The sequence below is a fragment of the Echinops telfairi genome, unplaced genomic scaffold, assembly GCF_000313985.2.
Source record: "Echinops telfairi isolate 266 unplaced genomic scaffold, ASM31398v2 ScPeMD7_1;HRSCAF=3_0, whole genome shotgun sequence".
In the NCBI taxonomy this organism is placed as follows: Eukaryota; Metazoa; Chordata; class Mammalia; order Afrosoricida; family Tenrecidae; genus Echinops; species Echinops telfairi.
In genome coordinates, this window is record NW_022103896.1 from 6,135,181 (window position 1) to 6,141,945 (window position 6,765).

At 51.7% G+C, this 6,765-nt stretch overlaps 1 pseudogene; it reads right to left on the reverse strand.

Moving 5' to 3' along the window:
* Positions 1-1,702: 1,702 nt before the first annotated feature.
* Positions 1,703-1,910, reverse strand: LOC115868304 (annotated as a pseudogene).
* Positions 1,911-6,765: the final 4,855 nt, after the last annotated feature.

Genomic DNA, 6,765 nt, shown 5'->3' on the forward strand with positions numbered 1-6,765 from the left:
AACAGCCCATCTGTGAACTGCAGAGGGAGGGACCCTGCGGCTGGGACCAGTGGGTATCTTGGGACCTCCAGCCTGCAGTCTCCAACATGCCTTGCCCTGTCTTCCTGCTGCAAGGACAGGTCCTCTTCCAAACACCAGCATGAGCTTGGACACAGATTCTTCCCCCATCGAGTGCCTAGATCTTATACAGCCTACAAGACCTTGAGCAGAAGACACGCTAAGCTGTGCCCAAACTCCTGGCCCCCAGATATCGTGCCTTGATCAATGTATGCTGTTCTAATGCCTGCAGTGCTCCTGGGTCAGTAGAGAGTGAAGGCGCAGGCACTCTGCCACTCTGAACAACAAGCAGCAAAACTGATGCATCATAGAAGTAAACACACAAAAGGCTCTGGGACCTGACGGAGACACTGGTGATGAGAATCCAGCTGTGGAATCAATAGAATGCTGCCTGGAGGAGGTGGCATCTGAAGCAGGAATATATCCGCTGGGTAATTAAAAAGTGAAATCAAAGCAAACTTACTGCCATTGAGTTCAATGTGACTCAGAGCAGCCCTGAAGGACAGAGTAGAAATGGGCCCTCTGGGCTTTCAGCTCTATGGGAATAGAAGGCCTCATCTTTCTCCATAAAAAGGGACAGGAATATGCCAAGAACTGAACAGAGCCCTTCCTAAGTTCAAATCCACAATGAGTCACTGGCTGTCTAGGTGCCTGGAGCAAGACATTCAGCCTCTCTGAGACCCTGTATTCTCATCTGCAGAGACTGCATCCCTGCCCCAGCGGGTGGGCAAATTCAAGTAAACATTGCCATTTCCTGGACATCTGCTGCCTCTACACCCAGAATCCTCTTCCGGCCAGTGATAGCTTCCCCCCATCGCCCCACGGGGAACCAGCTGCAGCTCCGCTGTGGTCACCTGCCTCTGGTCCAGATGACAGGTCCCACGTGGGAATCTGTGCATCATCCCTGGGGTGTCCCTGAGTAGCGTGAGAGGTGAGATGAGGCCCTTCCCTGGGAATTCTAAATGGGAGAGTGGCCGTAATCAGAGTCAAAGAACTCCAGAGGAAGCAATGGGGAAAGATAGGGAAAGAGAAATGTGATTGGCGTCATGTTTCAGAGTCGCTGCTGCTGCAGAAATAGCACAAATGAGGAGATTGTTGTTGTTCGGTGCCACCGGGTAGTCTCTGACTCGTTGAGACGCTGTGCCAGCCTCCCAATGCGTCGATGCAGCCACTGTGCCAATCCGTCTCACCAAGGTCTTCCTCTCCTTCGCTGCCCCTCCACTTTACCAAGCATGATGCCCTTCTCCAGGGACTGGTATCTCCTGACAATACTCCCCAAGTAAGTGAGGCAACGTCTCCCTACCCTGGCCTGGAAGCAACACTCTGGCAGGGCTCCTTCCAGGGTGAGAGGACACTTCTGTTCTCACCGTCTCAGGAGCTGGAAGTCCGCTTGCAAGGCGCCCGCTCTGGGGCCCCAGAGAAAACCAACAAAGACCAGCCCTGAGGACCGGCACACAACACCTTTCTGGTTTGCTTTTTTGTTTGTGTGTTTTTTTACTATTATGCAAGTCTATTTAACCAAAAAAAAATGAACATGAAAAATGTACCTAGCCTCCTCTTTACACTGTAATAAAACAGGTCCTTTGGAGAGTGGGGTGTGCGGAAGCAATCGATGGAGACTGTTGAACACAGCCGTTACTTATTCTCACTCCCAGGCTTCTAGCTTGATGATGCGATTGCCTCTTACTACCACCATTCCAATACTGTTCTGTTGTCTGCTAGTTGCTCTGTCCACGCATTCCTCTACCACAAGACTCATAAGGGATCCCTTGAACAGGCCCGCCACCGTGTAATGCCAATGACAACTTCTTGTCCATAAACGTTTTCAACTCCTGCGGATAAGTTTTGCTCATGGTGCCTTCTCTGAATGTTCAGCTGCTGCTTTGAAACAGAATTTGCCACATTTCTGTTCTCGGTGGTGTGGTCCTTACATAGTTTCATGTCAATGTGAAGACATATGGAAGTGTCCGGGTGGTATTCAGCCTGTCAATCAGGTCACAGCCTGATGGTACCTCCTTGTAGGCGTGGCCCTCTCATAAGGAGGGTCCTGGGAACCTCCCCCCACCTCTCTGCCTTCACCACCCTCCTGGCTGACCCTGATTGCTGCCAGAGCCACTGCCATTGGATCCACATGACTCTGTATCCACCGGCCTGTGATCTTCCTGAAATCTGCATCACCGCGTGCGGCTGTGTGGGTTGAAGAGGGACTTGTGGACTAGTATCGGACTTATGGACTTGAGTTAGACTGGGCTGGGATGCTTTCTTAGTGTATACTTACTTCTTGATATAAAAGTCTTTCTTACACATTTATGAGTGTCCCTGGGTTTGTTTCTTTAGTCAACCCGGCCACCTAACACAAGTGGCACATACCCTGTCATGTGAGTTCAGCCACACAAAGGGACTGACAAGATGGCCTGGTGACACAACAGTCCAGCACTAGCTGAGGGGTTGGCAGTTGGGACCCAGCAAGAGGTGGCAATCTGCTCCCAGAAAGGGGACAGCTCAGAGGACCCCATGGGCAGTTCTCATGTCACACACAGTCACTCTGAGTCTGAATGAACACACAGTACTTAGCAACAAGAGACCAAGACACCTACCTGCTCAGCCCTCAGCAACTCGCTCAGCCCCCAGCCCCCGGGGTGCAGGTGCAGCCCTTCCCCGCTGCCTGCCTCTGGGTGCTGGAGGAAGCGTTGCTGAAGGCCTCACTGAGAGGGCCAGGGACAAGCAGGGGCATGTCTCAGGCTTCCTCCCTCTGAAACCTCTCCGCTCATGCATGACCGCCCAGCCAGGGAGGATGATGCAAGCTTTGCCCTGGCCAGATGGGGCCGACCCTTGGGAATAAAACAAACATTGTGACAGCTCCCTGCAAGGTGGTGCTGACCATGGAATTCTGCTGCAGGAGAGCTTGCAGCAGAAGGAAGGTCTGTGTACGGGGGAGGGGGCAGTCAGAGGTGGGTTCTGGGACAAGGGGCTCTTCTCTGAGGGCTCACTGCACAGTGAGGGTCCACCTCAAAGAGTAAGGTGGTCCTTTGTCTCATCTCCAGAGCAAGCCCGAGTGTTTCAAGCATCTTCTCATTGTTCCAGAGACAGTGCTGAACACACCGACTTCTTGGAACAGGGAAACAGGCAATTCATAGTCAGTACCTTGGAGCAGTGGGCTTAGCATTGGTCTGCTAACCACAAGGTTGGTGGTTCAAACCCACCAGCAGAAACTCAGGAGAAAGGTGAGGTAACTTGTTCCCCTAACAACGCATAACCTTAGAAGCCCTGAAATCACTTCTCGAAACTCAGGAGAAAGGTGAGGTAATTTGTTCCCCTAACAACGCATAGCCTTAGAAGCCCTGAAATCACTTCTCTGTGTTATAGGACCCAGGGAGCAGGAAGTGGCCGGAGGGCAGTGGATGTGGAGGGGCAGGGAGGGGACATAGGTTCCTACTGTGGTGTTTGTTTCTTAACAAAACAAAAAACAGTGCCTGTGGCAGTTACATTGTCTCCTGTGAACATGAGCGAAAGGGTGGAGTCTAGCCTGTCAATCAGGCCATAATAATGCCTCTGGGCAGGCATGACCTTCTCTGGAGGATTCTGGGACTTCTTCTCTTCACTGCTGGAGGTGGGACCCACCCTATGTCTGCTACACATTCCTGCTGCCACATGGAGTCACGCTGATGGAGCCAGAGCCCTGGAGCTGGAGGGACCACGTGCAGACCCACGCCAGCACTGAGATGCTTCCACAGCCACTGGATCCACCACTGGCCTGTCATCTTCCTGCATTTGGCATCATTGCATGGCTGCATGAGTCTAAAGAGGAATTTATGAAGTAGTATTGACATATGGGCTCATATCAGACTTATGGACTTGATCTGGACTGTGCTGCAATGTTTTCTTAACATACAATTCCTCTTTGATATAAAGTTCTCTGTCATATACTTATATACATGTCTCTGAATTTGTTTCTCTAGTCATCCCAGTCCAACACAGTGCCATCGAGTCAACCCCAACCCAGGGCTCCTTCAGGGAGAGAACTCGTCTCCACAGGGTTTCCGGGGGCTGACTCTTCAGAGGGAGCTCACCAGACCGTTCTTCCCAGGCGTGTCTGGTGGACTTTAGTGCGTTTGCGTCTGAGTGCGCTGCCTGCAACTGAGTCTGTTGCTGCTTCTGCTAGATCCAGGCAAGTAGCTTCTGGTGCAAAGGGGCTTGGTGTATAACAGTACAAGGCGCAACCCAGTTCTGCCCCATCCTCCTCTTTGCTGTCGGAGCTCATTGTTGTAGCCACTGGATCCACCCCTCTGGATGAGGGTCTTCCTCTATTTCATTGATCTTTTCCTTTTTCCTTTTTCCTTTTTTTCTTAATCATTTTATTGGGAGCTCTTATAGCTCTTATCACAATCCATCCATCCATCCATCCATCCAATGTGTCAAGTACTTTTGTACATCATTTTCAAAACATTTCCATCATTTTCAAAACATTTCCTTTCTACTTGAGCCCTCGGTATCAGCTCATCCTCCTCTTTCCCCCCACCTCCCTCCCTCATGAACGCTTAATAATTCATAATTATTTTTTTCAAGTCTTACACCGACCGCTGTCTCCTTTCATCCACTTTCTGTTGTTTTCCCCCCTGAGAGGGGGTTGATCATTGTGATCGGGTCCCCCTTTCTCCCCACACTTTCCCCTTACTTTACCAAGTATGATGTGCTTTGCAAGGGACTAGAATATGCAAGACCCTTCTGAGAAGGTCATCAGTGCTCTGGAGGTGGGTGGAAGGGAAGCTGGCAGAGTGGGGACCTGGAGGTGTTGGGGAGCACAGGTATTAAGCCCGAGGGACCCAGGAAGATGTGCTTGGAGGATACCCGGGGGAGAGGACTGCAGGCAGAGGAGGGAATACCGCTCTCATGTCTAAATGATGAAGCCAAGCCTCAAAGACACTAAGTTTGCTTTAGGTCCCCTAGGCTACAGCGAGAATGGAGAGACTTCATCTCACATACTTTGGACATGTGATCAGGAGAGGCCAGTCCCTGGAGGAGGGCGTCACGCTTGGTCAAGAGGAAGGGACCCCAAAAAAGGGGAAGGTCTTCGACAAGATGGACTGACATGGTGGGTGGCTGCCACCAGGGCCCAAACATAAGCATGATGGGGAGGATGCTGTCCTGTTCTCGTAGACACACAGTCGCCATGAGCCGAAACTGACCCCGGCGCACCTTACAACAGCAACCTCCACACGCTTGTCCATGGCAGAGTTGATGGTGAAACAAGACCGCTTGACCTCTTCCCCAGAAAACAAAGAAAACCTTCTCAAAGTTATCCGCACATCCTGAACATGGACCTTGTGTGCACGGTCAGCAAGCTGGGGCTCGAGAGCCAAGTGCGGCTCTTTGTGTACGGACACATGGCTCTAAAGTAAACTGGCTCTCTCACCTCAAAAGTGTGCCAGCCCCTGGGACAGAGAGCAGGAGACCAGCATTCCAACTGGTTCTGCAAGGAGGCCACGTACTATCTGGCAACCATGCTCTCATTTTCTGAACAAGGAAGAGTCAACGACACAGCAGGCGGAGCGAGTCACCTCTGCCTCACGGTGACCCTGTCTGTCGGAGAAGAGCTGGGCTCCTCGGAGTTCCCTGGGCTGCGTTTCCAGGAGGCAGCCAGGGCTTTCTTCCGAGGTCCCGCGCCCTCAGACTGAACCACGAGGCTGTTAGTAGTGGAACCCGTTAGCAGTTTGCACCATCCTGAGACCTGGAGACACGGCCAACAAACAACCCACTTAACCCTGAGCCACCCAGACACCCAGCTGAATTGGAGACCTGCGTGATATCGTACGCATCTTTTTAAAAAGAAGAATGCGTGTTGGTCGGTTAGAACTAAGCAAATGGTTGGAGCCCATGGTCCCTCCCACGTGGATCCACAGCACGTGCTCAGCAACTTCCTGCCTCCCTCTCGGAGTTCTCCAAACCACCCTGTCCGTCCAGGCGGAGTGCTGCAGCCTTCCAAAGAGAGGCCAGTAGTGAAACAGGGTTAAAAGTGTATGCTCATTAGTCAGATATATGAAACCTAACACAATCCCTGTAGTCAGAGCTTAAAATCCCTTAAGAGTCAGCCTTAAGCCCTGGGTCTATTCACTGCACGAAACCTGAGACCAACCTCCTGGCACTCCCACCCATTCCCTTCTTTCCAGCATCCTGAGCCCCTGGGTTAGATGGGTTCTCTGGAGGAGCAAACTCAGGGATGATTGTAGCTGTGTTGTATATAGAAGGATACTTACATTAAGAAAGAGCTCACACAGTTGTAGAAACAAGTTAAGTCCGGTCCAGTTCAAGTCCGGCTTCTCCTGACGTGTGGAGCTGATGAACAGGAAGCAGGACTGCAAGGCAGAGACCGCAAGGGTTACTGGCTGGTGGATGCAGAGGTCCAAAGTTGGCTGAATGGATCCACTGTCTGTAGTCCACCGATGGCCTCCGGGATCAGCAGGTAACACAAAAGGAGATCAAGGAACCAGACGCAAAGGTCCAGACCCAGCAAAAAATGAAGGGCCACAGAGGATCCAGCTCTGCTCGCTCTCTCTCTTATCCAAAAAGATGTGGGACACCTCAGAGCTGTCATCAGGCCACAAAGCAACTGACAGGTTCAGCTCTGCTCCTCCCCTTACCTAGGGGTGTTTAGTTGACCTTCCTCCCCTGACCCAGGAGTGCCTAGTTGACCTTCCTCCCCTGACCCAG